A 7,781-nucleotide genomic window follows, 5' to 3' on the forward strand; every position below is an offset into this window, starting at 1 on the left:
AAAAAAGCGTGGGTAGTTTACAGTTTCGGTCGCCAGGCCACGCATAACACCTTCTGCCCGCACTACAATAACTCCACCAAGGCAAGTAGTTCCGCGACCCCACGCTTTCTGGGGGGTCCAGGGGCAAAGCCCCCTGGCCAGGTTAGGGCACGCCGCCCTATGTTAGGTTAGGTTGGTTACATCTGGTTAGGTCAGGACCTAGCACTACAGGAAAAGTTTGTCTTGTTTGTATTCGTCCACCAGTTTCCTAACGGAACCTACACCACAGCCTTGGCCACCTAAACTGTAGGCGCTCCAAAAGCGTACTTTTCAATATTTTCACTTTTGTTTGTCCTTACTGTCGATTTTTGGCGAGCTGAAGAACATCACCAGTCCACATACAAGTCAGAGAACACAGTTGAAATCCAGTGCACGATTCTGATTGGGGTATCCTGGAATTATCATTTATCTTCTGGAGGAGGAGTTCCTGGCATTTATCCTCTGACATGCCAGTATAAATGCTGCCACCATGTATTAATATGTTGTTGTTTGAATGAGAGCCTTGATGATTATAGTAAACTTATATTTATTATGGAGTGAAGGATATGTACACGTTCGGGGCCATGCCCTTGGCGCGCGATCCCATTGCTCTCTGTTTACATCAGAGTTACAATGTTCTCCTTACATTTTAAGTACAACACATGGTTAGTTGAAATATGACATCTTAGCATGATACATATGTTACAGAAGTCTTTAAGCTTGAAGATATTTGTCTATGGATTCTCCAACTTGCAGATGGCAAGAAGACAAATGCTGTTATACAAATACTTCATTGGTAGGTTTGGCATCTGTGATTCTATAAACTAATAGCAATAACATTCAGAAATATTCTCAAATTTTAGGTGACAAAAAGTTAGTGAGAAGACTTAGCCTGTTGAAACTATCCTGCAGAAGGGCAGCTAAAAGTTTTCAAAAGTCTTGAACCAATGTTGAAACTTTTGAGCCGCCAACGATGAACTATAGTTGGTGTGTAGCCTTTCAAAAGTCTTGAACCAATGTTTAAACTCTTGAGCCGCCAACAATGAACTATGGTTGGTGTCTAGCCTTTCAAAAGTCTTGAACCAATGTTTAAACTCTTGAGCCGCCAACAATGAACAATGTCTAGCCTTTCAAAACTTATGCCAACAATGTTGGTTGGTGTCTAGCCTTTCAAAAGTCTTAAACCAATGTTTAAACTCTTGAGCTGCCAACGATGAAGTATGGTTGGTGTCTAGCCTTTCTGGTTTCATCAATCTTTCCTAGTTTTTTAGGCTTTATTTAACAAAAAGCTTCAAATAATACATCTGTAACAAAAGAAAAGTTTTGTAAGAACTGAAGAAGTACAGTACATTCTCTGTTATGCAATGAATTTGAAAGTATTTCTACAGCGAATAAGTATGAAATTCACTGATCGGGATTATGAGAGAGAGAGAGAGAGAGAGAGAGAGAGAGAGAGAGAGAGAGAGAGAGAGAGAGAGAGAGAGAGATAACTTGAAATGATGAGCCATGAGACCAAGTAAATTGGAGTTTAACCACAACCAACGTCGAGTTATGGGAAAGTAAGGAGGAGTTAAAGGAATGATTATGAAGTGAAAAGGTCAGCAAAATTGACCTGATTTGTCCTTGCCAAAAGTGGGAGCTGAAATTGAACCATTAAGATTAGACTAGACTTCCTCAAAGAGGCGGAGTTTTATTCAACATAGGTCCAGAGTTCATTCTGATCAATTTTTAGTTAACTTGAACCCTTTTTGGGCAAGATCTGTGTCGCTCCTCTCTGACATCAAGAGAAATTTCTAAGTCCAGTGTGGCTGGCCGTGTGAACAATTTAGTGTTATAAGAATAAAAATGTAAAAAGTGCCCGGCGAAATCCATTAAACCCTCCCTCCTGAAATAAGTTACATAGTATGAGAAGAATTATTTACCAAATATCCTGCGTTCCTATGAGTAACGGAGTTCTTGGCTATTGCAGAACATCAACACAATAAACAGAAGCAGAGTCATTCAAACATTGGGAATGCACAAAACAACATAACAAAGTGCATATGCGTAATATCTCATCTACATACATGTACAACAAAAGAACACAAATATCATGCACACCATTTCACATTTATTACTATGTAAATGTTGGTACTTATCCCAGTGAATTAGCACCTTGTTAAAAGGTGTCACACGTAAGGTTGGTCATTGTGCCCACAATGTTTACAGCTTGTCTTCTACTGGCAATGTTGCCATATCCACAGAACAGGACTGCAATACAATGTTGCCAACCTGCAAAATAACGATCACAACAGATATGGTTTGCTGCAGCCTAGGATTAGCATTCAGAAAAGTACACACTTTGGACAAATGTAGAGCAGTTGCATTAATAACCACTTGTATATTGTAACAAACTGACAAAGACTGCAATTTTTGACTCAAATGAAGGCTAATTCTGCCGCTGCCACTTCCTCCCACTCTAGAACATGAGAGAAATTACTACACAATGTGGGGAGTCTGGTCAGATTGGCAACAGGATTATCACTGATCAATATTACCCTGATTAGCAGCATATATATAACACAACTCACAGTAATGGCATGCAGCAATATGGACAATCAAAATAGATTTGTGAAGCACCTGTGCATCTAGGGTAAGTTAAGAGTACCAAGGTAGCCTAGCCTAGAATATGCCACACTTCTAATGCTACCTATTAGAGGTCTAATCGAATCAAACTGCCAAATTATAAAATCATGACAACTATGTTACTTGAAACTTAACATTAATAACAACTCATACACAACAAAGTAAGGAGAGCCATTCACTTAAAATTAACTGCAAGTAATCAACAAGAAGCTAACAAAATAGAACATTATACATGAGTTTGGTAACATAGACATTTTTGGTAAATGTGGATCAGTTGCTCCAATTACCTTGAAAATTAACTTCATTGGAGATTATTCTTGCCTTGCCTCAGTCAGTCTTATAATGAGTGTCAAGTTGAATGACATTTCTATTGATTAGGCTGTTAAAACTTTTTCTATTCATAATGGTTGTTTGCCTGTTATAAACAAATCAAAACAAGTAAATCCAGTTGTTGTACATATCTAGCAAAGACAGGACATCTCCATTGCTGTATTTTAATATTTACTTCTATATAAATACTCTTTCAGAAGGATACAGTATTTTACTGAAGAAATGTCACATGGTGATAGCAGGCTATGATGATTTCAAATAGTGATTTTTTGTGAAGATGGCTACAAGTTATGCATTACCTCCACCTTGAAGTTTCAACAGTCTTGACAAAAATGTTGAAGAGCTTTAACGGAGCTTTGGACCCTCGGCTCTCAATTGGTTTGCCATGTTCCTAACTTGCCAGTGGGATACAGGACCAGTTGAATCTCTTGTCTTGGGGCAAGGCAATTCACTTCGGTCTAGACAGTCTAGTAAGTTGTGTCCTTTACCTCTTAACTTGTCAGAGGAAATATTACGTCCTAGACTCAAGCGTTATAACAACCTTGCAGGTAGAACAAGACCTGACAGCTTGGCGCCTGGTGTCATGCTAGATCACCTTCATTCTGAGTGTGTCGCTCTCTCTCATTCAGAGCCAATGGCCTTCGAGTTGACAGCCATGGTTGCTCTCCAAGCAGCCTCCTGGGTGAACCTATGGTCCATCACTGTAGCCCGAATGTCCTCCTCATCAGGTGGTCATGCCCCTAGTGAAGATGTTACCTGTCTGGAGGTAGGGCAATTTCACACCAGATGGAAAACCTGTGGTCCAACTTAGTTCTGACAAGGATGGATGCAGTTCTCTCCCAACTCTCTAGAAACTTAGGCCCCCTGATCCAAACCCCTTGATGAGAAGTTGGGGGGCCATTTAGGGATCCACTGCAGGGAGAGTATGCTCTTTTACGCCTACTCCTTCTGCTGTGGATTCAACTGAACAGGATTCAACTGAACACTAAGACCTGTAACTCTTTTACTCCTCCACCCTCAGTGCTGGGTCCAATCTCGAAAGACTGACGACCCTTAAGGCACTTTGGATATGGTGTATATCCAGGTGAGGATCACAGAGCAGTTACCACTTTAGGTGACATTGTTGTTCCTCCCCCGGTTGGGCCTCCATGGTGACAGGGACTTCATTCTGGACGAAATTTATTTATTTCATTTTATGGCAACTTACTCAAACCTCCCATCGCTTCTGGCATGGCAATGGACAATTCCAAGGATAGCCCAATAAATCAAAATCTGGGTGGCATCAAAACTTTAATACCATATAAAACACCCAAAAAAGAGCAAATACCTACATGACCCAACCTTGACTGACTTCAACTCCCTCGGCATTAAAATTAGAACATTTCTTACTGAATCGACATTCAACTAATGAAATGTCATTCAGGTGGATAAAACCACAACAAAACATCAATCAGAAATTACGTGGTTATAAAAACATTAACAATATAAATGTACAAAATAAAAAAACATAATAATATGAACAGTGTACAGAGTACCATAGTATTTCCTGGTATTAATGAAGAACCAACAGAAAAGAATATATTGCTGGATTCCCTTAAAAAGAGGTACAACAATTTGCAAGACTGTGGAATAAACAACATAGCCAGTAGGCAATGTAATAAAAAACATTGGGAATAGCAAAAATAACATTTGAAGACCAAGCATCGCCTTAAAAATTAAAATTATAAGCCAAAACAGAGAACTGAGACCATATGTTCCAAAACTACGGTGCAAAACTGTAGTAAGTATGGACATACAAAAAAATTGCTGAAATACATCTGTATGTGCGCATTGTGGATCTAACGAACATACCACACAGCGGATGTGCAGTAAACCAAAATGCATGAACTGCGGGCAAAATCACCATGCAGGGTCTAAGGAATGCATGTACTGTACTATATGTACAATACAGAATTAAAATTACTCCAGGAGAGAACAGGAATGCCTATAAAAGAAGCCAAATTAGAATTGAAAGTTAAGAGGAATGCTTGATCCCGCTAGGAAACGTACCTTTTCTACTGTAATAGGATCAAATAATGAAATAAAAAACCAGTGTATAATGCTATATGAAACTCTCAACCACGGCTCATGAAACTCACAGCTGTCCATGAAACTTTCAGCCACGGCCCAGTGGTAGCCTGTGTTATTGGCACCTTTAGCGGTGCCAGACACACGATCATGGCTAACTTTAACCTTAAATCAAAGAAAAACTACTGAGGACAGAGGCTGCAATTTGGTATGTTTGATGATTGGAGGGTGGATGATCAACATACCAATTTGCAGCCCTCTAGCCTCAGTAGTTTTTATGATGCAAGGGCGGACAGAAAAAGTGCGGATGGACAGACAAATAGCCATCTCGATATTTTTCTTTTACAAAAGACTAAAAAGAGGCCTGTAGAGAGAACTCCACCCAAGACCAAAAAGCCAACTATTATTAAAGAAACATCAGTTAAACTAAAAACAAAAGTCCTGAAGAAAGAATATAAAACAAAAAATTATAAGAAGAAGATACCTTTGTCTCCTAAAATAATAATAAAACCTATGTAAGCAGATGCCCAAAACATCGAAGAAATAGTAGAGGAACAAACCATAGACAAGGATGATTATGTGAAGGGAGAAGAGATTACTCATCACCAATAACTGGTGCAGCAAGACTAAAAAAGAGAACGACGCATGAAAGCACATGTGGATGCAATTAATGTTCCACTGAATTTTGCAACAAAAACAGAAACATAACAAAAGACGGTTTAACAAACACTAAGAAACTTTATAGAACAGAAATAGACACTCACGAAAATGGCTGTGTGCATTGGACACCTAATATGTTATAAAGACAACAAATAAATGTCGTAAATAAAATTTTAGAAAAAAAGCAAATTGATAATCCACAAAAAGATGATAACACTTGAACACACTAGCACAATGTTTTCAATAATTATGTTATACAATGGATCGTAAATGGTCAACAGACCATATTATATAATGTTTTCAATAATTATGTTATACAATGGATCGTAAATGGTCAACAGACCATATTACATAATGTTTTCAATAATTATGTTATACAATGGATCGTAAATGGTCAACAGACCATAATATCTAGGAGAAGTATGTATACCAAAAGAATACGAACCAATAATATTATTTATATACAGTATAGTATACCTTAGCACAGGGGTTCCCAACCTGGTGCTCGCGAGCACCACTGTGCTCTCTGATGGTCTGGCAGTGCTCTTTCGAAGTCGTTAAAATCGTGAACACGAGCACCAACTCTTCGTAGGCCAAACTGCCGAATTCAAAATACCCTTCCCCTTCCGCCTTTTTCGTTTTATATATATGACACTGCTTGCGAGTTGCTTTGGTAAACACTGATGAGGCAAATATAGAACAGCTAGCTAAAGCAGCTCAGCATCAGGGTTCTCACTGAATCCACAACCTATCGGAGAGGTGGACTTGTTTCATTAATATTATTATTTGTTTTTCTAATGTCCAAGATTTGAAACAATTAGCTTCTGTATTAGTATTCAGGAAATAATGCTTCCTATGAATTTTATTTGTCCTCTTTTTTCTTTGTAGTTTTCCACGTATACCACAACATGATTAACATAATGAGGAATATGTTTTAGTTTGTTACTGAACAAAGAAGCTCATTTAGTTACATTTTTAGATATCAATACAATCTGACTTAAGAAGTAAACATATTACCTGTGAATCATTGTGTGCCACTAAAGTACTATAATATATACTGTATGGCAGTTACGTAAAATATACCTGATTGGTAAATGTCAGTAACTTTGAATAAACTTCCAAGCAGTAAAAATTCATTTTTGAATCAGAAATGCAAGTACTTTAAAATTTTTGTTACCTTTAAACAAACGAAGACTAAGTCTTTCACTTACTAATTGGACTGCTTCCTAATTACCAAACTATAAAATTATTGTGGTGCTCTCACAGTTATCCAGAAAACAGGTGGGTGCTCATCAGCTTGGAAGGTTGGGAACCCTACCTTAGCATCTACATCACGGGAGGAAGAAGGAAATTTAGGTACAGCCATATATGTACATAATAAAATATGTTATGACAAAGTATCTGTAAACTTTACAGACCTGCAAATATCAAGTATTAAAATACGAATAAAAAACAATAACTATGTAAGTTGCAGAACCAACATTATAAAAATTACGACACAGATAAACTTAAAAAATTACTTAATGCCAAGGAACCTACATTAATAGTAGGTGACTTTAATGCTCACAACCCAATATGGGACTATAGGCCTACTTGTACAACTCAAATAGAGTAGGATTCAAATGACATGTGCTGTATAAATGATGATGAAATCAGCACATATTCAAAAACACATGAAACATTTTCCTTAGCAGACTTAACTCTATGTGCCTCAATTATAGTAGACAGATTAGACTGGAATACAGCTAGTGACTTGCACACCAGTAATCACCTCCCAATATTAATTTCATTATTACAAAATAATCCTGACAAGTGCGTCACTCATGATAACATTTGTAAAGCAGGTTGGGAGCTATATGAACTGCACACTAGGAATATCCCACCACTTGAGTATATAAATGATCATAATGAAACTAATAAATTTCTTGTTGATTTCATTAAAAATGCTGCTGATAAAGCAATACCAAAATCAAAATCTCATCCAACAAAACACAAAGTTCCATGGTGATCTGATAAGCTGAAAGAATTGATAAAAATAAAATACTCAATAGGGAGACGATTAGATAATTTGAGTAAAAAAT

General features: G+C 37.6%; 1 long non-coding RNA gene across 1 annotated transcript; it reads right to left on the reverse strand.

The window, feature by feature from the left end:
- Nucleotides 1–1,176: 1,176 nt before the first annotated feature.
- Nucleotides 1,177–6,903, reverse strand: LOC136851218 (uncharacterized). The gene is made up of 3 exons (XR_010856818.1): nucleotides 6,178–6,903; nucleotides 2,173–2,289; nucleotides 1,177–1,322 (listed from the first exon to the last, which is right to left on the reverse strand). It is a non-coding gene; the product is annotated as an uncharacterized lncRNA (long non-coding RNA).
- Between the last annotated feature and the right edge of the window lie 878 nt (nucleotides 6,904–7,781).

This window comes from Macrobrachium rosenbergii, chromosome 23 (assembly GCF_040412425.1).
Source record: "Macrobrachium rosenbergii isolate ZJJX-2024 chromosome 23, ASM4041242v1, whole genome shotgun sequence".
NCBI classification, from domain to species: Eukaryota; Metazoa; Arthropoda; class Malacostraca; order Decapoda; family Palaemonidae; genus Macrobrachium; species Macrobrachium rosenbergii.